The sequence below is a fragment of the Venturia canescens genome, chromosome 2, assembly GCF_019457755.1.
Source record: "Venturia canescens isolate UGA chromosome 2, ASM1945775v1, whole genome shotgun sequence".
In the NCBI taxonomy this organism is placed as follows: domain Eukaryota; kingdom Metazoa; phylum Arthropoda; class Insecta; order Hymenoptera; family Ichneumonidae; genus Venturia; species Venturia canescens.
In genome coordinates this window covers 23,791,319-23,817,201 of record NC_057422.1, presented here as the reverse complement: position 1 = coordinate 23,817,201, position 25,883 = coordinate 23,791,319, and positions in this window count along the sequence as shown.

Below are 25,883 nucleotides of genomic sequence, written 5' to 3'. Positions count from 1 at the left end.
GACACCGTGGATACGTCTGGAAAATTAAAAAGTTTGTTCGAGGAACCTTTTCGCAAAGTTCGAACTCTGCAGGATCGTTTTCCTTGACGATCGGCTTATCCAAACGTATCCATCGATGCACCAGGTCATTTTAGTCATATAACGAGTCAAATTTTTGCCTGGCATGCTCGAACACCGTGGATACGTCTGGAAAATTAAAAAGTTCGTTCGAGGAACCTTTTCGCAAAGTTCGAACTCTGCGAGGTGATTTTTCTCGACGATCGGCTTATCCAGACGTATCCATCGATGGACCAGGTTATTTTGGTCACATAACGAGCCAAATTTCCGCTCGGCATCCTCGAATATCGTGGATACGTTTGGAAAATTAAAAAGTTCGATCAGCGCACCCTTTCGCAAAGTTCGAACTCTGCGAGGTGATTTTTCTCGACGATGCGCTCATCCACACGTATCCATCGATGCACTAGATTGTTTTGGTTACATAATAAGCCAAATTTCCTCTCGGCATCCTCGAATACCGTGGATACGTTTGGAAAATGAAAAAGTTCCTACGAAGAAGCTTTTCGCAAGATTTGAACTCTGCGAGGTGATTTTTCTCAACGATGCGCTCATCCAGACGTATCCATCGATGCACCAGGTTGTTTTGGTCACATAACGAGCCAAATTTCCGCTCGGTATCCTCGAACACCGTGGATACGTTTGGAAAGTTAAAAAGTTCGTTCGAGAAAGCTTTTCGCAAAATTCGAACTCTGCGAGGTGATTTTTCTCGACGATCGGTTTATGCAGACGTATCCATCGATGCACCAGGTTGTTTTGGTTACATAATAAGCCAAATTTTCTCCAGGCGTCCTTGGACACCCTGGATACGTCTGGAAAATTAAAAAGTTCGTTCGAGGCACCCTTTCGCCGAGTTCGAGCCCTGTGAGGTCCTCTTCTTGGACGGTGCGCTTATTCAGACGCATCCATCGACGCATCAGGTCGTTTAGGTTCCATAACGTACCAACTTTTCACCTGGCATTGTCAGACACCCTCCTGGATACGTCTGGAAAACTCATAAGTTCGTTCGAGGCACCCTTTTACATGTCAAAATTTCACCTGGCATTGTCGGAAACCCTGGATACGTCTGGAAAATTGAAAAGTTCATTCGAGGCACTCCTTTGCCGAGTCCAAACTCTGCGAGGTTCGTTTTCTGGACAATGCTTTTATCCAGACGCATCCATCGACGCACCAGGTTGTTTTGGTTGCATAACGAACCAATTTTTCAGGTGGCATCGTCAAACACCCTGGATACGTCTGGAAAACTCATAAGTTCGATGAGAGATCGACTTATGATGATGAGAGATGAATTCAAATTTTTTGGCTCCATCTCCGACCAAAGAATATCGCAGACAACACAGAGAAACAAAATTTTGTGTTAGATTCGTATCCATTTTTGAGAAATGGTTTCTTAAATGAGGATTTGTGGAAATATGACTTGCACTTGATCGTGAAAATGACAGGACGCTTTGAATTAAACTTACCAATGTTTGTATGGGTAAACGAGTTCTCAGATAACGATTTTCGTGGCGAATGATTCTGGTTACTTCTAATAACAAATTTTCTATTTCAATTAACTTGCATTACGGTGAAAAATGATCTGTGAACTGATAAATGGAACTTTGCGTTCTTAATTTTATTGAGAAAACGCTGTCAGCAAATTCAGAATTTGAATCGTTTTTCGAGCGATATGTGAAAAAATAACTCATGATATCTCAAATAATTTCGTTATTTTTGTTAAAGATTGACCACAGGGACCCGTTAGAAAATCTGATATTTCAAGAATTTTCGAAAAAAATCATCAGAAATATCGAATGCAAGTCATATTTGTTCTTTTTTGTTCATATTTGAAACATATTTTTCATTTGAGAAAAAATAGATTCTCATTTTCGTTCGGTTGATTGACTAATTATTTGATACGTTCTCCCACCGTACGTTTTCGGTAACGCAAGTGCCGGCGGTAGGGACAACGTAACTTAATATCGTATCAAAAAAAATACAGATTTTTCTTGAATAAAAGAAATATTTTTGGTGTATTTTAAACATCAGTTAAATGTAATTTTTTTATGTGAAATATGTATTTTCATTATTTGAGTTCATCTTTCGGTGCCTGTGTGGTGAAAAATTATATTGCATTTCCATTTATAATATTCGAAAAATATTTCTGCTATAAAATAGATGTCTCCTTTTTTTTCATTAAAAATATTATTTTAATGTGAAGAACATTGCCATTCACAATATGACAAAAATCTATTCGTATGCTTTTTATTCTTTGAGATGAAAACTGAGCAACTTTTTGGTTGTTAATTTATCCGCCAAAAAAAATTCATGCGATTTTCGTTTTGACACAAGAGAGGCTATTATCAGTCGAAACGATTTATGTCATTCGCGTTCTGACAGATAGCTATGTGCCATTCCGACAACAAAACAACCGCCAGTGTCGTTGTGTTCATTCATTGCAATCATCGCCTGCCTGAGTCTCATCTGAACCTCAATTTTACGCATTACAGGTGTCGTCCATTGTTGCGGCTTGCGACCTTCTGATTGGCTGAAAAAGTCAAAATTCTATCGCTTCCCATTTGAAAGCTATGGCAAATAAAGAAAAACGCCTCGGTAGTTTTGTTCAAAAAACCTTCCCGAACCCGAGCTTGCCCGGTGCGAAGGTCTTTTTGAATCACCCTGTATAATGCGCAAGTCTCTTCGATTTGCCAACTTTTGAAAATTAACAAGTTTCGTGTATCTTGGAGAAAATTTTTTTTCAAGAAACTTATGGAAAAGTCCAAAGAGTTTGATTTAAAAATAATTTCCATAATTTCATAATGTAAAGTTTTTTTTTCGATTAACAAATTTTTCGTAAAATTTTTATATTTTCGAGTAACAACATTTATCGCATAATCAAACAAGCAATTATCATAATTTTGATCACAATAAATATTAACATCAAATAATAAGTTGTTGATTAATCAATAAATAAACAAATACTTATCTGTAACGGCACCGTCCAGACCACCCTTCTATTATTAGGTATTACACCCACGTAATGCTGGTAGAAAAAACTCTACATATTATTGAAATCTCATATTAAAATAAAACGCTAAATGTTGTTTAAATCTCACGCTAGAATGATGTTACAACGTACCGTTATAATGCTATTGAGATCAAACGTCAAAACACCGTCAAAACGTAACGTTATAATACTGTTCAACTGTAACGCTAGATTGACGCCACGACCTAACGCTAGAATGCTGTTGGAATCCCAACGCCACGTTTGCGTTAGAAACGCGCCACGCTGCAGCGTGACTCGCTAACGCCAAACGAATATGAAAATGGCGAAGTAGATGGCGCGCTAGTGGCGCTACAGCGTGACGCCGAGCGCCACAGGCTAACGCGTGTCTGGCGTTCATCTGACGTTAGAACTTTCTGAACGCCACGTTTGGTTATCGGGGTAATTACATCCATAAAAAAAAATTTGAAATTTTTTTTTTTCAATTGTAAAAAAAATTACTTTATAAAAAAAAATACAGAACAATTCGAAAAAAATTTCACAAATCTTGAAAAAACATTATATTAAAAAAAAAACTAATCTGTATCTATTTTTTAAAGTGTCCAAAGCATCAAATAACAAGTAAAATATCAAAAACCGAAACATCACGCTTGAAATAATTTTGGAAACCGATGCCTCATTCTTCTTATTTTATTCGAACAGCTAAATCAATTATAAAAACTTCCATCTAATTTACGTGCAGCATTAAAATTTACTATATCAATTCCAGGCCAAGTATTTTCTAATCAATTGAAAACAGTCACCATTTGAGTTACGTGCAGCATTAAAATTTATAATATCAATCGAAGAACAAGTAATTTATGAGTAACTCCAAATTTCAAAATTATGGAATTGTTCTTAGAAGCTTTTAAATCCAAAAGAATTACATGCAAGCTAGCCATTTCTTACTCTATGGTGGCAGAGACTTATAAGAAAATGGATTCTCTCTAGGCTTTCAGGAGCTTCTGATATTATTCACAATATTCGATGTCGATTGGATCGATACAAATTATGTTTAAATATGAGTTAAAAGTACTTGTCCGGCCCATAACTATTCATACAAATAAAAATCAATCATAAAAAAACGAAATTGAACGGCAGAATCCGGTAAAAAATTTATTGAAATGCGATTTAGTATTTTAATGTTCTTAATAATAGTATAGGTTAGTTATGCCGAATAAAATTCGTTCGCTGGAAGAAATGAGAAATAAAAATTGCCGTCATTGGAATACAAACTGGGGAGTTATTTTGGAAGCTCGAACATATTTAATGAGCAAAAGTTTTTTATTTATCGATGCACATAAACATCCCTTGTATATGGCAGGACAATTCGTTTCCATTCTTATTAAATTAGTGCAATTAAGGGAAAATTACTTGAAGATAAGTCTCTATCTAAATTCCCTCTGCATGAATATTTGTGCTCCATCAGTTCTAGTAAAGCCCTGATTTTTATTTGAATAAACAATTTTAATGGAAAGTGATGGGCCGGACAAGTACTTTTAACTCATATTTAAACATAATTTGTATCGATCCAATCGACGTCGAATATTGTGAATAATATCAGAAGCTCCTGAAAGCCTGAAAAGAATCGATTTTCTTATAAGTCTATACCAAGAAATGGCTAGCTTGCATGTGATTTTTTTGGATTTAAAAGCTTCTAAGAACAATTCCATAATGTTGAAATTTGGAGTTACTCATAAGTTACTTGTACTTCGATTGATATCATAAATTTTAATGCTGCACGTAACTCAAATGGTGACTGTTTTCAATTGATTAGAAAATACTTGGCCTTGAATTGATATAATAAATTTTAATGCTGCACGTAAATTAGATGGAAGTTTTTTTAATTGATTTAGCTGTTCGAATAAAATAAGAAGAATGAGGTATCGGTTTCCAAAATTATTTCAAGCGTGATGTTTCGGTTTTTTATGATTTACTTATTATTTGATGCTTTGGACACTTTAAAAAATAGATACAGATTAGTTTTTTTTTTTAATAGAATGTTTTTTCAAGATTTGTGAAATTTTTTTCGAATTGTTCTGTATTTTTTTTTATAAAGTAATTTTTTTTACAATAGAAAAAAAAATGTTCACATTTTTTTTATGGATGTAATTATCAGCAAACGAGGGACCATCAATGTACTTGTTCCAACCTGTTTTTTCCTAGGGGAAGTTTATGGTTTGATATCAAGTCTTTTTTCTTAAAAGTTCCTTATTTATGTTCAGATGACTATATCATTTTAGTTAAATTTCTATGAATTATTCATGATTTTCAGATTACAAGGTTGGTTTTCGCAAAAAAGACCTATTTTTCATCAAAATTGTTCTGGAAATATTTCGTCACACGTCCGTTCTTGGACTTTGGGGATTTTTTTCCTAGTACTCTCATATGTTATGCTTATTGGGAACGCAAGAGCACGGTGGAAAGCGGGTTGTAGGCCGTGATATGCTTTTCGGCTTGTAACTTTGGTTTGCACGAAAAAAGACCTTTTTTTCGTCAAAATTGTACCGAAAATATTCCATCACAGGTCTGTTCTTGGACTTTGGTGATTTTTCCCCTTGTCTTCTAATATGTTTTGTCCATTGGGAACTCAAGAGCATGGAGCAATGCGTGTTGCGGGCCGAGATATGATTTTCGGCTTATAACGTTAAAAAAAAGAAAGGAAAAGAGGAAAGATAGATCAAATTCAAGACCTAACAAATCCAACAGAATTGGCCATTTTTAAATGTCGTTTTTGCATTCTCAATTGCATTTTCGTGTTATCCAAGACGTGCCCCGATGAAATATATTTCCAAAGTTTACAAGTGGCCGCTGAGATCCAATTATTTTCAGTTTGATAGTTGCAGAAAAAAGGCACCCGGAAACATTTATCATGTCAGAACTCAATGAAGCAAAAAAACTGAGCGTACTTAATTCAACAGAGCAACGGAATTCAAAGACGTTTAAGGTACCTGCGCATTGGTTTTGGAGAAAAACAATTTCAGGAGAATTTAGAAATGAATTTAGAAATTTAAAAACTCAGAATAGAATCAAAAAAGGAAAAAATAGGAATTTAGAAAAGCTGAAGACGTTTGTAATAAATTTTTGAAATTACATGTTACGGTTGGAGTAAAACATTTAAATGATTGGCACACATGCTGCGACACAAAAATATGAAAGTTTCAAGGTATTCACTCCATACCACAGGAATACAAACTTCAATACTATTTGAAAAAAAAAACACTTTAAAACTTGCCGAATCAAGTTCCATTACATATTACCATAATCAAAAATAGGGGGTGATACTTAGCACATATACTTTTTCACAGAAATTTCAAAGTTCGCAGGTATCTGCTGCGATTCAATGTATCTGCGCAATGAGCTTGGAGCACAGCGATTTCAAATCCATTCATAAATGAGCAACTGAAGACTTTTGTAATGAATTTTTCACTTTATATTTATGTTATAGTGAGAGTCAAAAAGGAAAATGAATGGCACAATATATAAATTTTATAGTTTGCAGATTTTTGCTGTATTTCAATTATTCAAATCTATAGTATTATAGTGAAAAGTTGTTAAAAGTCATGATGTTACATTAAAATGACATAGCGCACATAACATTCAGAAATTTTGTTGGTTTCCCTGATGTTGGCAGGCATTATACTTAATCGCATCCAAAACTGAGCAACTGTAGACTTATCGTAATCAATGTTTTCACCAATAATTCCACATTTGCAGTTTGCAGAATAGCAATACTCAACATACACGTCATTTCATAGATATTGTTGTCAACATTTGTGTTTGTCTACCGCATTCCGAAGATTCAACTTTTCATATTATCAGCAAAAAAAGCATCCAAAGACTTTTTGGAACAAGTTTCAAAATTTATTACTCGACAGACCAGGTGGAAAAAGAATAACTACACTTATATCAAAACCAGAAACTGTTTAGAGAATCTGATGTACAAAATGTGCGATTGATGATCATAGTTGGAAACCTCTTCAATCACGTTACCACAATCAGCATGAAGAAGTAGTAGAAAATCAGAGGACACATCTCAGGCAACGAATTAATAATATGTATCGATCCGCTGCAAACCAATGGAGTCAAAACAAGGATCGAAAAGAGCAGAGCCAAACTCAATAGGAAGCATGATATGGGAATATTCAAAAATAATGATGACACAAGAAATAATTTAGAAAACATTTATTCGATTGGAGTTTCTCACATTATATACTAACAGTTCCGTGTGTTCTTGTTTTATCAATTATCAACCATAATATTTCAGATCGCAAAAAGCAATCTTGACACATTATAGATTGACGAACATTTGTCCTTACAACTTCCAGACCTATTTTTGATAAACTGATTTGCCTTATTTATATTATTCACTATATAACTATGCGAACGTTTGTTACATATGTCCCGCACTTCGTAACGTCAAACCCCGGCCGGTTCGTTACGACACGACACAGCTATCAAAGAGAACGCGCATATATAACCTACATTATTAAACATGATATATAATCACGCAACCGACGATATATTTACACTTGACAATATTCCGCGCACTCTGGTTTAATTGAAAGATTATCTCAGTTGACACATATTTCCAATCGAACGAAATAATGAAATTTTGAAAAGTTTCGTTGACATAAGCATCGCGCATTTTTTATTTATATTTTTCATTTTCACACACAGATCACAGTCTACATTTATTTACGCGGCCGCTTTTATACCGGTTGAGTATACCACAAGTTTTAACAAAATAAATATTAGTATACACTTCGTTACATGACGCGAAAATTATTTTTATTTTTCCGCACGCACTTCCTAACATCATAACCCCAAACGTCAACACTACGCGAAACTTCGGCTGGTGACTTTCGAGTGATTTCGAGCTCTCGAGCTCTTCAGCTTTTCGCCAAACTTCCTTGCTCTTTTTCTTGAATGTCATTGGCCCAAAAATTCTCTCACCCTTCATTGGTTGCAACAAAATTTCTCTCACCAGGGATTGGTGATCATGGGGGCCAAGGGGCCTATGTTTGTAGCGGTTGGAGTACGCGTATACAGATGCGTCAAATCCTGAATGTGTTAGTAACTTTTGCATAATCTTAAGGACGTTCACGAGTGAATCGATTTTCAATAGATTTTCTTAAAATTTATATGACACACTATTTATAGCTTCCTTAGTGTACTTGCAAAATTTTGAAGACCATGCCCGTACCAAAGTGGAGATATTCGTTCTTGAAGTTGGGAAATTTAACATGCAAGGTATAGCCAAATCATGAGTTTGGGAGACATTCTAATTCATAGCACTCACAATTTTCTATAGTATTTGATAAAAAAATGCATCATGATTGATATTGATATTAGGAATAAAATATAAAAAAATAGAGATGCCCAGCCGTGTAGTTCATACGTAGTAACGATTCAAAGCTATAAATTTGACGATTTTGCGAGCGTGCCACGGCATGAAAGGGATGTCGCCGGCAACACTGCCGGGCGACGATACGTAAGGGCAAGGAGGGGGGGGGGGGGGGGGACTACACGCGCATGCACACTGACAGGAATTTATTTTCATGATATTCAACGATTTATCTGATAAAGAATTGTCAATTTAAGCATTTATGGCTACACATTTTGGCTCTCATTTTTGGAGACTTTTTGGGAATGACACTTTTTTATAAAAACAAGTTGTTCATACATATGAATGTTCAATTTAGCAATCGAGATTATCAATATTAAAATGAGATGTGAAAAATTATCAACAATAACAAATAAATTAATTTATACAAAATGGAATACTACTGAAAGTACGTGGCAGGCAAGCCAGGTTGCCAGATCTCCGCATCGCTCTAAGGATACTTGTATTAGTGTATATTTATATGGTACGCCAGAGCCTTATTCGTATTAGTGCATAGAGTCCGTGCTAAAAGTTTTGAAGTAGGGAGAGCGGCGCGCGCTACACAGCGACAGTTGAACTAAGCCGAGTGAATACGGAAATTTTGTCTTCGATTATCAGTCGTGAACGTCGTTAAGACCGTGCAAAGTTTTTTCTCAGAAATTACGACACTGATCATGCTGATTTTGGGCTCATTCGACAGAGAACTTCTTAATTAGCTAAAAGTTCAATTTTCAAAGCCGTACATAACTCATAAGTTTCGTAATTTTAGAAAATCACAAGCGAATTTTACTCCCACCACCACGAATCGTTTTATTCAGAGAAAGTATAGTCTCGGCGAGAGCCTCAGGCCAGCAGACGACAAGGCCGTCAATGTACTTGTCCCGAGACTCTACCGAGTCTCTTGATCTTTCTTATATACTATTCGCTTTCCTATAACAACCTGTCGTTGAAATTATTGTACATTTACCCGTTCGTGAGTAGCAAAATTGAAATGACGCCAGTGATGTGTTTCCCGGATTATTGAAGTTAGAGAAAGAAAAATACGATGAGTGACCTAAAAAAATTTTTTGAAAGATTGATATTTGGACAAGCGTCATATTTTATGATACTGAAACGATGGATGGACGTTCTTGGGGAAAACAAAGAAATTTTTGACTCTCTACTGTGACTCAAAATTTTGAATTTTTTTTTTTAGGTTGAAGGACAAACAATTCACAAAACATGGCAAAACGCGGACAAGATGTACGGTTTGACTAGAACGAGTTCAGTATAGAGTAGCTTTTTTAACGTATCGTATACTTCATAACGTACATTTTCACATTTTGCAGGATCTTTTTTTTATTTTAAACGTTTCTACCGTAGTGGCTTGTAACTTAATTTTTCCAATACGATAATGACGGAGTTGAAGAATGTACCCGCTTATTATTGTGCACCAGCATATAGAAACCCAGAACAAACAAATTTGCCGACCATCGTCACGGTTATCTGAATTTCTCTTCGGTGAGGACTACCCTCGAACAACCGACGAGAGTTCGAATAAAGATGGTCGGCTGTTCACTGGGTTATACGAAAGCGTCGATGAGTCCATGAGTAGAGTGGCCGCGGCGATAGCAAGTTGCCCGAGACTCGGTGGAACGGAAAAGATGGCCTCAAACGCACGGAACCCGATGGAGGGATGCGAAGATTTCGTAACTGACTCAGGGCATCGACCCAATGAAAAAACTCGCGAACCAAATTATGATGAAACTCTGGTACGAGTAACACGATTCCCTAATTACGAGTACAATCTGAAAGGTGCCGTAACGAACAAACCCAAATAAATCAGTGTTGCATTATTGTTTTTACAGCGCCGATGTGATGACCAAGGTGACACGGACTTACAAATTTAAACGGATTAACAAATTTAAACAATTATGACCGAGGCTACCCTGAACAATATAATGACAACGGCTACCAACACCCGCTTGACGGAAACGTAGAGTTTCGGCAGTCCTTCCGTCATGTAGACACAGATATCATTCTGTCAAGAATGGAGTAAGTATAAAAACCATTTCTGATCAGAGAAGAGAAGGGGGGATTCAAATGTAGTAGTTGTATTAAAACTACCTTTCTCCGGTTTATAGGGTCATACACCGAGATCTGTCAAAGCAGATAAGGTACGATTGTGATAATTGGTGAATTCATAAAAAATTTTATTAATTTATGAATATTTTTTTGTTCGTTTTTTGTTCCAGCAATATGGAGCGCACCGTAATGAGCAGAATCACGTGTGTATTTTGGCATAACATGTAGGCAAATGAGGTTTGAATAAATCGATAATCTTACTGATAGTAATAACGTTTTCAGAGCGCTAGAAGGACGGTTCGAGCGATATGAACACCTCCAACGCAGCCGGAACATCGTAGAGTATCCTCAAAAACCGCGATGCCTTCCGGTCCGCGGAGTTCAAGAGCTCGAGGCGTTGGAGGGGTTCACGAAAGAAAATAAAGAGCAAATAGTGAGTATCAATAGTAAACTAATTCAATAATATAAATATTTTCTCAACAACAACATGAGGAAATTGTGATATTAAAAAAACTTCAAAGTTATTATAATCTACTTCTCGATTTATTTTATTGTTGCAGATTCAATATTTAGGCAGTCTGAGCTCTGGTTCAATACACGAGAGGGCTCACCTTATAATTAAAGAGGCGATATCTGACGAGTTCTCGACGGTTGTAACCGTCATGGGGGGGGGGGGGGGGGGGGGGGGCGGAACTCGTGCCGATTGGAGGGCACGGCTTTGTACAAAGCAATGTACGGTAAGTGTTCGATCGAACATTTCAAGAGACGCGGTAGCGGCTCGACGCCAAGTATTAAAAGGAAAAACTGCAGCGCAAAAGAAAAGCCAGCGCGAGCCCTGCCGCTACTCTTATATACGCGAATATGCCGGTTTTATGACGTCACAGAATTTTCAAATGGCTCTCACAAATAAACCATTTCATAAAAGAACTTGAAAATTTGTGACGATTTTTTTTCGATTTTTCTCTTTCCATTGGTCTTTGTTGCAAGTAAATCCGTCCAGTAGATCCTGAGATATGTAACGTTAGAGATTTAAAATCCATCATTTCGGGATTTTCATTTTCTTAGAGACAGAGAGGCGTAAGTTACGCTTGTTTACATTTGGACTTACGTCCTTTGCACGATTTCTTACTTTTGTCACACTCTACGTCACGCACTACGCTGAACGCGGCTACCCCCTCTCCTTCTGCGTCGCCGAGCGAGAGAGACAGAGAATGGGCGCACAGCGGGGGCAATACCAGCTCCTGGTTTGCGCATAAAATATGTATATAATTATATAATATATATTTTATTTATTAATATTAATTAATAATAAAATATTATTATAATAAATATTTTATTATAATTAACATATAATATAATATATATATTATATTATACAATATATAATATAAAATGATAATATTATAATAAAATAAAAAAATTGAATAATACGAATAACATTAAATAATAAATAATAAAAATAAAAAAATATAAAATTCTGGTCGACGCCGCTGGATTTTTCGAGGATGTCTAGGGCGATAGCTCATGGGTTTTGGAGGACTAGGTTTAGGTACATTCTATCGCGATTTTCGATTTCTAGGTGGACGACCCCATAGTTTTTTATGTCCAGATATATTCCTCCATGGCTTTCGTCGTCTAGGTATGTTTTTTCATGGTTACCGAGGTCTGGGTCGACGGCTCCTTAGTTTTTGATGTCCAGGTATGTTTCTTCATGGTTTTCATGGTTTCGGATAATTCCTCCATGGATTTCGATGTCTAGGTATATTCCTCCATGGTTTCTGATGTGCGAGTGTATTTCTCCATAGTTTTTCATGTCCACGTGTATTTCTCTATAGTTCTTGATGTCTAGGTATATTCCTCCATGGTTTTCGCGATCGAGGTTGACGGCTCCACAGGTTTCGATGTCCAGGTATGTTTCTCCATGGTTTTCGTGGTCTCGGATAATTCCTCTATGGGTTTCGATGTCTAGGTATATTCCTCTATGGTTTCTGATGTGCAGGTGTATTTCTCCATAGTTCTTGATGTCTAAGGTATATTTCTCCATGGTTTTCGTGGTCTAAGTATGTCTCTTGATGGTTTTCGCGGTCGAGGTCGACGGTTCCACAGTTTTCGATGTCTAGGTATGTTTCTCCATGATTTTCGTGGTCTAGGATAATTTCTCCACGGGTTTTGATGTCTAGGTATTTTCCTTCATGGTTTTCAATGTCTAGACGTTTTCCTTCATGGTTTTCGTGGTCCAGGTATATTCCTCCATGGTTTTCGTGGTCTAGGTACAATCCTCCATGGTTTTCGTGGTCTAGGTACGTTTGTTCATGGTTTCAATGTCTAGGCATGTTCCTTCATGGTTTTCGTCATCCAGGTATATTCCTCCATGGTTATCTCGGTATAGGTAGATTCCTCTATGGTTTTCGTGGTCTAGGTATGTTTCTTCATGGTGTTCGTAGTCGAGGTCGACGGCTCCACAGTTTTCGATGTCCAGGTATGTTTCTCTCGGGTTTTCGTGGTCGAGGATAATTCCTCCATGGGTTTCGATGTCTAGGTATATTCCTCCATGATTTTCAATGTCTAGGCATGTTTAATCATGGTTTTCGCGGTCGAGGTCGACGGCTCCACAGTTTTCGATGTCCAAGTATGCTTCTCCATGGTTTTCGTGGTCTAGGATAATTCCTCCATGGGTTTTGATGTCTAGGTATATTCTTTCATGGTTTTGAATGTCTGGACATTTTCCTTCATGGTTTTCGTGGTCCAGGTATATTCCTCCATGGTTTTCGATGTATGGATATGTTTGTCCATGGTTTTCATGGTCTAGGTACATTGCTCCATGGTTTTCGTGGTCTAGGTAGATTCCTCCATAGTTTTCGTGGTCTAGGTAGATTCCTCCATGGTTTTCGTGGTTCAGGTATATTCCTCCAGGGTTTTCGATGTCTGGATATGTTTTTCTATGGTTTTCGTGGTCTACGTAGATTCTTCCATGGTTTTCGTGGTCTAGGTATGTTTCTTCATGGTTTTCGCAGTCGAGGTCGACGGCTCTACAGTTTTCAATGACCAAGTATGAAGGACCACGAAAACCATGTTCCTTCATGGTTTTCGTGTTCCAGGTATATTCCTCCATGGTTTTCAATATCTAGGCATGTTTCATCATGGTTTTCGTGGTTCAGGTATATTCCTCCATGGTTTTCGATGTCTGGGTATGTTTCTCCATGGTTTTCGTGGTCTAAGTTGATGGTTCCACAGTTTTCGATGGCTAGGTCTGAGTTTCCATAGTTTTTGTTCTCTAGGTATATTTCTTCATCATTTCCGCGATCTAGGTCGATGACTCCATACTTTTCGATGTCTAGGTATGTGTCTACATATTTTTCAATGTCTAGGTATATTCCTCCATGGTTTTGGATGTCCAGGTATATTTCTTCATAGTTTTAAATGTCTACGTATGTTCCTTCATGGTTTTCGTGGTCCAGGTATATTCCGTCATGGCTTTTGATGCTAGGTCAACATTTCCATAGTTTTCGACGTTTGGTTATGGTTCTCCATGGTTTTCATGGTCTAGGTCGACGGTTCCATTGTTTTCGATGTCTACGTCGACAGCTCCATGGTTTTCGATGGCTAGGTATATTTCTCCATGGCTTTCGTCGTGCTGGTATGTTTTTTCATGCTTTTCGAGGTCTAGATCAACGGCTCCGTAGTTTTCAATGTCCAGGTATGTTTTCCCATTGTTTTCGTGGACTAGGTTGACGACTTCATAGTTTTCACTATTCCGGTCCATAGCTCCATAGTTTCCGATGTTAAGGTGAATTTGTCCATGGTTCCCGATATGAAAGTCTCCATAGTTTCCGATAGTGTGGTGAGTTTTTCTAAGGTTTTCGATATCTAGGTCGTCGGCTCTATAGTTTTCGAAGTCTAGTTTGGCGACTATAGAGTTTTCGATGTCTAGGTGGATGCCTTCGTATTTTTCAATATATATTCGACAATTTTATATTTCCCGATATTTAGGTAAACGGTGCAATGGTTTACGATATATTTCCTCATAGTTATCGATATCTAGATCTGCGATTTAATAGTTTACATTGACGAGGCAGGTTCAGACGTTACAGAAGACCATGAAAAAATATCACTGGACACCAAAAACCATAAAGCTGTGGTCTTAGACATTGAATACCATGGAAACATTTCCTTGGACATTGCAAACCATTGACAGTATCCATGTCAACATGGAATCCATGAATGAGATGAAGATAGTTTCAAAAATCATTTTTCCAAGTAAACAAGTGGAGCTTTTCAAAAAAAGGAATAGAAAATGAAAATATCATCCCATTGCATAGGAATTTCCCAATCTTTCATTGGAAAATTCGATTTGCTGAATGGATAATCAAAATCGTCACCATTATTGCTTGTAAAAGGTTTCAACTCACATGAACATAACCGCACAGTTTTCGTCCGTCTACATAGAAAAATTGGCTGTGTCGATTGCTTTTGGCACATAGAGAAAAGCACTCAACTTGAAACAAATCGTTTTAAAAATTTTCGTCGAAGACGAGGAATGTATTTTTTCTCTTAAGTAAATATTGTCACGCCTCTAAAAAATCAGCTAAGTTAGAAAAAAAATAATTGACAAAGTAAAAAAAGAACGCCAATTATTAAAAGGTCGCGACCGTAGTTTCCAATAATTTTCTATATTTGCATTATCAATAAAAAACTTCAAAATATAAAAAAAAAATGAGATCGTTTTCTGAAGTTGACAAATATAGTGAATGAAATACGATTCCTATATAGTTGTCACGTCTCGCAAAAAGAAGTGAAATCAGTAAATATTAAAACTTCAAAAAGTAAAAAAGGCACGCCAAGTATTAAAAGGTCGTGACCGTCGTTTTAAATGATTTTCTATATTCGCATTGTCAATAAATAAATTTAAAAAAATATTCAACTGTGAAAAAATTAGAGATCTATTGTAACATATACAGTGAATGAATTACGTTTCCTGTAGGAATTCTGAATTTTGGAAATAAAAAAAAATGAGATCATTTTCTAACGTAGCCAAGTACAGTGAATGAATTAAGGTTCTTGTGGAATTCATTCGTGTACACTTTTAGCCCTAATCCCTCACTTATTCAGAAAAATTTTCCAGCAAACGTCACAGAGCAACAAAGGTTTCTCGAATGATTCTGCAATTATTAAGAGATTATCATCTGTTTTTATGCTAGCTCGGATTATAAACTTAAAACAGTTTACGCGTACAAGTGCATGCATTGTATCTATACGATGAACTGCACAAATTCATTTTCAACATTACACACAAGCTTGGCGTGCATGGTTTTCAATCGGAAGCTCGGCGAAGGAATGCCTCATCCGTCCATATATTTGAAGAAAACTTGATGATCCTCTCATGTAATTGTTTTTTAATTTGCCATCCCTTTTCCATCCAACTATTTTATTGAGTAGTTCGACGTGAAATCCCGCGCTGTGTACACAAAAAAAATATCTATTCTTGACTAGTTTGACTGATAAATTCATTATTCCAAATGTTTCGTATTCAACGCGTTTTCTTTTCTCAAATCAATGTTTACACAGCTTACTTCTTTGTTCATCCATTTCAATACTTGTGTAATTCATCCAATCATCTGCCCATTTGGTAAAAAAAGAGTGTACGGACAAACGAGTGAAAGTGACGCGTGGATAAATTAAAATGCGTATGGGCATGAAAGAATGGCCGTATCTATCCGTACAAGATAAAGGCATATAAAGGGATTGATTGATTTCATTTCTTTATCCGTTCGTTTAATTGTTCAATTTTATCCACAAATTTCACCCATCTGTATTGTTTACCAAATCATTATATAACAGGGCCCCTCTTATTTTATTGGGGGATCGGTTTTTTTCACACTCGTTCATACAATTCTAATTAATTTTTGTTTTCATAGTAAATTTGATCAATTGTATCTTCCCGAGCTTCCGATTGAAAACCATGCACGCCAAGCTTGTGTGTAATGTTGAAAATGAATTTGTGCAGTTCATCGTATAGATACAATGCATGCACTTGTACGCGTAAACTGTTTTAAGTTTATAATCCGAGCTAGCATAAAAACAGATGATAATCTCTTAATAATTGCAGAATCATTCGAGAAACCTTTGTTGCTCTGTGACGTTTGCTGGAAAATTTTTCTGAATAAGTGAGGGATTAGGGCTAAAAGTGTACACGAATGAATTCCACAAGAACCTTAATTCATTCACTGTACTTGGCTACGTTAGAAAATGATCTCATTTTTTTTTATTTCCAAAATTCAGAATTCCTACAGGAAACGTAATTCATTCACTGTATATGTTACAATAGATCTCTAATTTTTTCACAGTTGAATATTTTTTTAAATTTATTTATTGACAATGCGAATATAGAAAATCATTTAAAACGACGGTCACGACCTTTTATTATGAATATAGTCGTTGAGCACGCTGCAAAGAAAATTTTTATCTGCAGTTGCCGTATGTAAAAACATACCGCCTGATGATCGGCCGTCTCGGCGCACCTTCATTGACACGTTAACTGTGGCACTGAGGGCTTCAAAGCAACTGCACCGCAGAACCGTCGGGAACGATAAAACCGACCACCAGCAGCCAGAGCTTGCGATTTAATTTAGTCATTGTTTTTTAAATTAATATGTTAAAGTATTATTTTTAATTAAAGTCCTTTCACGAACCCGAACCCTCTATGAAAAATTGATTTTAATTTATTACAGTAAAGTACAAGTGCATGCCAATAGATTGGTGGAATTTCAGGTCAGGTTATCAAACATTCAATGAAAAATTAAAATTTCTAACATTATAAAATTTATACGGGAGCTTACGGAGATTCCATCATCATCACATTTCTATTTCAATAATTCATACACTGAATATCTCTACAATTCCTGATACAAACTGTCTCACAGATAGAAAAAAAATGTAAGGAATCCATAGCGATGATAAAAATAAAGGGTTACCGAATTTTTAAAAGAGATATTAATGATAAAAGTTGGAAAAATGGCAGAAGCCGAAGCTTTTCCCATACAACAGCGACTTCTCAGAGGTTAAAAATCAATTTAAATTTCGAGTGCTCTAATTTGCAATATCAAAAAATACGGTCCTGCGAAAGAAAAATACCTTAAGGTAGATCATGCTCGAAGGGTCGTATTTTGTGGGTGTCTAAAACATTAGATCGACTTTTACTTCCCTAATTAAAGAATCATCACTCAACGTGATCTTTTTCAGTTGTTCAGTCGATAAAAATCCTGCTGCACGTTTTGTTCTGAGTAGGTTGATATTTGAAAGAAAATATGAGTTACACGCTATTCTCATTTTATCAGAGAACAAGATGTAACTTTTATTTTTCTCGAAAAATCAACGATGTCCGAGTAAAACGTCATTTGCAGCTATCTCTCTCGCACTCACTCAAGTGATAGATCACCTTAAAATTAATGTCAGAGTTATTAATTCGGAATTGTAAATACATTTTTTCAACTTATCTGGCTAAATTACTATAGTATTGATATGTAAAAAATCATTGTAAAAAGCGCAAATGCAAAATACAAAAGAAAATGGATCAAGAAAAGAGTGTTAATGAAGACAGAAGGTTGTGACAGGAATGGCCCAAGCCAAAAAGAAATAAAATGCCGAAATAAACAAATGTAAGATTATACCAATTTTATTCAATCTTTAACGTAATATATCTTTGTTACTAGTAAGACAATCGTCTCGAATTCGTTCCCAGATCTTTATTATATACTGCATTGTTATTGTGTACTTTTCCATGAACTTCATAAGAAGCATTCATTCGTTCTATGGGAAGATAAATGATTTTTTACGCGCGGTCCCTATAATCCTGTGTATTTTTCTTCATATTTAAACACGTTTATCCCAATAATCAATAAGACGTACCCTTTGAAATTTGATATGCGTGTCAGTCGATCACCCACTTATAAACTCTGTGTAAATTCCAAGACTTTTTTAAGACAATCTTCTTCCTTACAAAAAATGTGAAATAACTATAGAAACAAACAGTAGAAATTTGACAAAAAATTACTATGCCCCCTCCTTCCAAATAGTAAAGGGATAAAAAATTGAGTCTGAATCTCACAAAAAGTAGTAAAAGAAACAAAACTTCACAAAGCATTAACAATAAAATGTGTGAAAATCAATTATAGACATACTGCTCTCTCCATGGTCTATAAAACCTTGCCAGATAATTTATTTATCTAATGGAACCGCAAGAGGAAAAGAAAACAAAAAAATTGGTGACATCAAAAGAAAAGAAAATAATAAATCCGGACATCAGGATCATGCACTGCCGTTCAAAAGTTTGAGTTCACCGATCGAAACTTTTACACACACTGAAAATTCGGTAGTTCGGTCAAAAATAGATGGAATAAAATTTAATAAACGTCATTTAAAAGAGGGCTAATTGCGCTTTAATTTGTTGCTTCTTAAATTTGTTTATAATTTTTTTTTAGCCGGCACGCGCTTTAGAACAGTGCCGCTTATCGACAAATTTTACACCTTCGTGAACCGGCTGCCAATGTTGCCGATTTTTTTTTTCTGTATTTTTCTTCATCACAGCTTCGATACAGGAAAAGCTGTATTTCGTTTTTTTTAGAAAATACCGAACAATTTTTTTTCGTACGGTTATTCTAATTGTAGCTAAAAACAAGGAGTTTCAAAAGTTGTGGCGTATTTCGAATACTTTCGAAATGCCAAGAGGGTAAAAAGTTGTGCCGATTTATAATAAACTTCTAATTATTGCAGATTTCTTTTTTAAAAATTTTTTTCCGATTTTTTTGGTTGAGTCACGACTGAATAACTCGAAAATTATGGGGTTTGGGATAAAATTTCAAGAGAGAAAAAAATTTCAATTTATACTTTAGAACTCACTGACATTTTTTCAAAATAAATGAGGTGCTTTTCTTTAGACTTAGTCGCAATTCCCATATCATTTCAATATAAAAAATTACTTATTTAATCTCTTACTTTATTTACACAGGCAGATTTACTGAAGGACAGATTGTTCTACCATTCCGATCCAGCTTCTCACATAAAAGATCGATCGGATTTAAGTTATGAGATTGTGGTGGCCAAGCCATATTAACGATTGCTCCATTTCCTCCGAGAGCATGTTCTTCTGACATGAGCTCGTCGTTGAAAACCGAAAAATAAAAATTGATCGAAAATTTAGAATGATCTGCCCTTCTCCTGCCAGTGATTTGTGGCACAAGCTTGAAGACGCTTGGGCGAGTTTGGATCAAATCATAAACGACAAACTAATCAAGCGAATGTCACGACTCGTCAACGCAGTTCTCGAGGACACTGGTGGCTTTTTCGATGAGAAACAGGTGTAAATACGAATGGTGGGAATCTAAACGGTCTCATTCTCAATGCATACAGAGACACGAACACCTTTCATCTGCGATTGTTTTACTCGCACCTTACAGCTGCGCCGGTCAATGACCCAATTCCATAAATTTGAGCGACCCTTACCCATGTCGCATAACCCTGTCTCTCTTGCACGCTGTCAGTGAAGCAGTCGTAGAAAATGCAATGTTTGTAGTGAAAAATCAATATTTTAGAAACTGATGGTCGCGCTGATTTCGATGAACTAATGTTGATGATAATTTGTACGATGATATTTTTTTTTCAATAAATTTTTAAAAGCTTCTTTCTCCTTCATTTCATGACCGATTTTGACGAAACAAAGCTCAAAATATGTGTTTTTTTATTGCCGATACGCTGACATTCGCCAAATTGCGATTTAATGGATATTTACTGAGTTATTTTACGATTACACAGATGGTAATACAAATTAGAAAAAAAAATCAAAATTTCAAAAAACCCTCATGTCAGCGGAATTGTAACACAATACTGTATTCACAGTTCAAATTTCAACACAATTAGTTGAACGGTGCGGCAGAAATCAACTTTCGAAAATTCGGTCTGCAATTACCGACTGATCCATCACCTTAAGTACTTTACCGGAGAGGTGTCTTTGATTACTTCGATTCGTTGTAGCTTACTTGTCAATGTTGAGTTACGCAGATGATCGGAAATTATTATAAGTCCGAGAAGCGGACGTTCGAAATTATTCTAACAAGAAAACATAGGGAGGTCGACCCCTTCGATTTTGATATAATTTATATATGTTGTAGTACATCGAAAACTAAGAGACACGTATTTTTTTTTATCGGCCCATAAACGGTTTATAGGGGTGAAAACAACCCCCGAAGATGGGCACCTCACGCGGTGGTTTCTCAGTTTTGCATATAAGCGCTTTATGTATTCGAATGAAACCAACGCTAAAGTATTTATATTGATAAATTATCGAAAACGTACCCAAGGCTTTCTAGGGGAAAGGGTTTTTAAGGGATAAACAACCCCTCGTTCGAAAATTTATTCTGTACCATAAAAACTATTCTTCCGATTCGAACGGTACCAACTGTATTTTGTAGAGGTCAAAAAATTTGTCGATACGTGTTTCGGGGTTTTTCGGAAAAATTCGCTTTTAAGGGGGTAAATCACCCCTTTTATCGTAATACCTTATATTATTATAAAAACATTTTTATTCTTAATTATATTGTTGTACGGTAGCACAACCACTTTATATATATATTATTGGAATGTGTTCAAACTCGAAAATAAGTTTACCTTTGACCGTATTTTTACGCGAGATCATCCCCGTATCGATAATTTCCACATAGTCCCTTTGTGAGTAATGAAACTTACCGTAATGAATCTTTTTTAGGTTCTATCTGTTCCGATTATTATTATTCGTCAACTTCCATGGATATTATATTTTTATCTACATTATAGAATATTTGTTTGGTCTCATACCCCATAATTATTTGCAGGAACTACTGTGTTCTTTGTATGTATTTATTGAATCCCTTTGTATTTCTCATATTAGCGTACATATTCAACTATCAACATAATACGTTAATATAGTTTTCAGATTATTATTAGTTTTTATATTCTATGCAGTAATGGTATTCATCAAAAAAGTATTGCAAGCAAAGTGATTTCTTACACCACGAACATCTTATTATTGCCACTTTCTTACAACCTTGAACATCCCATTGAGGTTTCGATGATTGTCCGAAAGCAAATTCGACAGGGTTGACAAATTCTTCAGGTTTATCGCTTGTATAACCACTTTTGTACTAAGCATATCGAAACAAATTTTGATACCTTGGAGAAGATAACTGATTATGATTTACAGATTGCAATTTGATTATATTATTTCTTAAATGTAGTTTGAGATCATATTCAAGTAACGAAACAGCATCTGAAAAATGTCGAACGAAATTCTTCCATATTCTGAATCCATACACATCGAGTGGTTGAATCCTTCCGGTTGTACCTTTTGGTATGATCATTGTTTTGATGCTTTTTCCAATCGGTGTAACCTGCCTGACTACTCGTGTGCAATGTACACTCCATGAATCTATTAAAAGTACGCTTTTTGAACCGATGTTAGGGAAAAAGACCTTTTCCAGCCACATCTTAAAGTGGTCTGCAAAATTCAAAATACCGTTTGTTTTAATTTTTCTTTGCATATGTAGGACGGACAGATTTTGAAACAATTTTTTTTTCTTATAGCTGAAAATACAAAAGAAGGTAGGGTATACAAATACCTGAAGTGAGTTTTCCTGATTTGGAAGCAGTCAAAAAGATATTACTTGGTCTGTATCAAGAGACTCGGTAGAGTCTCGGGACAAGTACATTGATAGCCCTGTCGTCTGCTGGCCCGAGCTCGCCGAGACTATCTTTTCTTTGAATAAAACAATTCGCGGTGGTGGGGGTAAAATTGGCATGTCATTTTATTCAATTACGAAACTCCTGAGTCATCTGAGGCTTTGAAAATTGAACTGGAGATTAATTAATAAATTCTCTTTCGATTCCACCCACAATCAGCATGATCGGTGGCGTAATTGCTGAGAAAAAACTTTGCACAGGCTCAAGATTATGCAAAAGTTACCAACACATTCTAGAATTTATGCGTCTGTATTTACAACACAATCAAAGGCACTTTGATGCTCTCGAGTTTCTGATTGGTTGGATCTGACGACATCCATTTTTAGACGTTGTGATTGATTGTTGAAATTAGTTGTTGATGATTGGAAATCTGACGTCAACTTCAGAACGTAGCACACGGCGTAGCACAGCTGGTAACAGCAGTCATAAATTCGACCGATATACATATATATATGTACAAACCATGTGTCAGTTTTTGATCGTATGAACAGAGTTTCGACATTACGAAGTGCGTGCGGGATCAATAAAAAAATAATTTTCGTCATCTGAAGAAGTGCATATTACTATTTATTTCGTTATTTGTGATATATTAAACCGGTATCAAAGCGACCGCGTAAATGTAGTCTGTAATGTGTGTGTGATAAAGAATATAAAAAATGCGCGATGCATATATGTCAACGAAACTTTTCAAGATTTCATTATTTCGTTCGATTGGAAATAAGTGTTAACTGAAATAATCCTTCAATTAAACCAGAGTACGAGAAATATTGTCCAGTGCGAATATATTGTCAGTGGCGTGGTTATATATCATGTATACATAGGTTATATATACGAATAAATAGAACAAAAATACACGCAACTGTTAGAATGATATTAGAAACTTTAATTTAATAAATGTTTTCTAATTTATTTCGTGTGTCGTCATTATTTTTAAACATCCCCATATTTTGCTTGATATTCAGTTTGGCTCTGCCGTCTCCGATCCTTGTTTTCACCCGCTCAGTTTGCAGCGGATCGATTCATATTATTAATTCGTTGCCTAATATGTGTCTTATGATTTTCTACTCCTTCATGATGATTGTGGTAACATGATTCGAGAGGTTTCTAACCATGATCTTGAATTGCACATTTTGTAAATCAGATTTTCAAAAAAAAATCTGGTCTTGGTATTGTGTGTAGTTATTCTTTTCCCATTAGGTCTGTCGAGTGATAAATTTGGAAACTTTTCCAGAAAGCCTTTGGATGCTTTTTTTGCTGATGATATGAAAAGTCGTATCTTAGGAATGCGGTATCCAAACACAAATTTTGATAACAAAACTTATAGAATGACATGTATGTTGAGTATTTCCACTTTGCAAACTATAAATATGGAATTATTATAAAAAAAATTCATTCCGATAAGTCTATACTGTTGCTCAGTTTTGGATGCGATCAAATATGATGCCTACCAACATTCCCAGAAACTTACAGAATTGCTGAATGCAATGTGCGCTATGTCATTTTAATGTAACATCGTGACTTTTGACAACTTTTCATTATAATGCTATGACGCTGAAGTTTGCAACGTTGGAGTTCAACGAAATAATCTAAAAAAACTCTCGAATAATTCTAGTAAATCTCCAATTCTGTTTTCTGCCGAATTTGCAATTCGTTATTTTTCAACCCACATCAATGATTCGTGAAATAAAAAAATGATTAATTATAAATATTTTTTTCGTTCATTTCGTTGGACTCCAACGTTGGAAACTGCTTCAGCGTTTCCGTAGAGTGCCATCAATTTTTCAAATATCAATTCTACGAAGAATGGATCATACCGTATACAGAAAATTTTCAAATAATCGATAATTTCTTTTATCTCATTTTGCGTTCATTCACAGAGGTTACTTATTCGATAAGTATTATCAGTTATCGATACGTGAATACTAAAATCGACTGTACATTTCAGTAACAAGTCAAGAGATTTCCGGTGTTTATAGTTCCATAACACGTTTTAAAAAGTATGCAATGACCATGCGGCGCGCAACGTGTATAGGGCTGCGTTCAAAAACATTTCTCGTGTGCTCAAGCCTCGTTCACGGCATAGGCCCGTAAGCAGAGAAATTCTGTTTTCGAATGTAGCCTAGGAACGCGAGGAGCAGGAACGTTCCGCGGCGCACTGGCGTCATCTACAGTATCGTGTCCAGAATCGCGTCCAAGCAGCTGAGAGAATAGTTCTGTTGTACATAATGTATCCCAGTTTGATCCCGAAAAAGAAAATCCGTAATATTTCAGAAAAATTATTGCAGCTTGAATATTATGATATCACAATTAGTAAATAAATCTCGCGATTTCATATAACTTTTGAAATTCGGTTCAATCGTATATTTCAATTAATTTAATACAAATGTTTGCAAACTTTTTTAAAAGACAACAATTCATTTGCAATTTTGTAATCAAGAAGATATCAATATTTGTGTAACCTTCTTTTCCATCTTTATCTTTTATATCTCAACATGGAAAACGCTTGTCATGGATACAGGAAAGGTCTGAGTAAGGGTTACAATAATTTTTACTTATTCAGCGACGGGAGGGTTCTGTCATATATCAAAAGACGTTTGTCAGTTTGAACAGGCCCTCTAAATATATATATGGGACGTTCTACGCCAAATCGGGCCGTTTGAAAAATTTCAATTTTCCATTTCAACAATTTTTCGACATGTTTAGTACCCTTCAAAGGCCTTTGTGGTAACCTTTGAGATTTTCCTTACTACTTGTTCAATAAATATTGTATTAAAAAAAACAAATCGCCCTTATTTGGGTTCTTGCTCATGACTTTCTCAAGAATGGTTCGAAATAAAGTTTTTTTTCAAAATTTACTTTACATGACATAATGAAAAAAAAATACTCGCAACGTTTTAGATAAAGATTTTTCAGTTTGAAAACTTTGAATTGTGTCTTTGAAAGTGAGTATATCTTCCGATTTGTTTGAAAGTTTTATATTTCATACCTCTATTTTTTTAACAACTTTTAAGACCAGTCCGGTCGTAGGCTCTCTACAATAACTTTGATGTTCGATTTGTTAAGATTGAAATAAGTTTTTTCAAATTTCTATTTTTTTTGTCAATAACATCAGCCTATGAGACTAAATATGAATGACGAAGAAGTGACTACTACCATATGTAATAATTATACCGTACTATCTCATTAAAAGTAACTCCATAGTGCTCTTACGTTTTTGTTGATACACGTCTCAAAGTGAGAAAAATCACAATTTTTTACATAACACCATTATTAAAAATGATTGTGTAGTTCATAAAACCAAATCAATTCTAGTCGTTAAATAGTATTGCCTAAACGTTTCTGATACGTGGTGATGGTTAAATTTTTCAGTTTTAACGAGAATATACGGGGTATTTCACATGAAGTGGACCACTATTGAGAGGGACTCTGTTTTTAGAAAGCTGAAAATTAGAGAGATTTCTGTTTTCCGTCTACAAACCATAAATAAATTGGCATGATGGCGAATCGGTATTTACGTACACACTGTTTTGTGTTTTCATGGAAGAAGCTTCTGATTTTTATTCAACCCTTGTAGCTTTAGGAATAATGGAC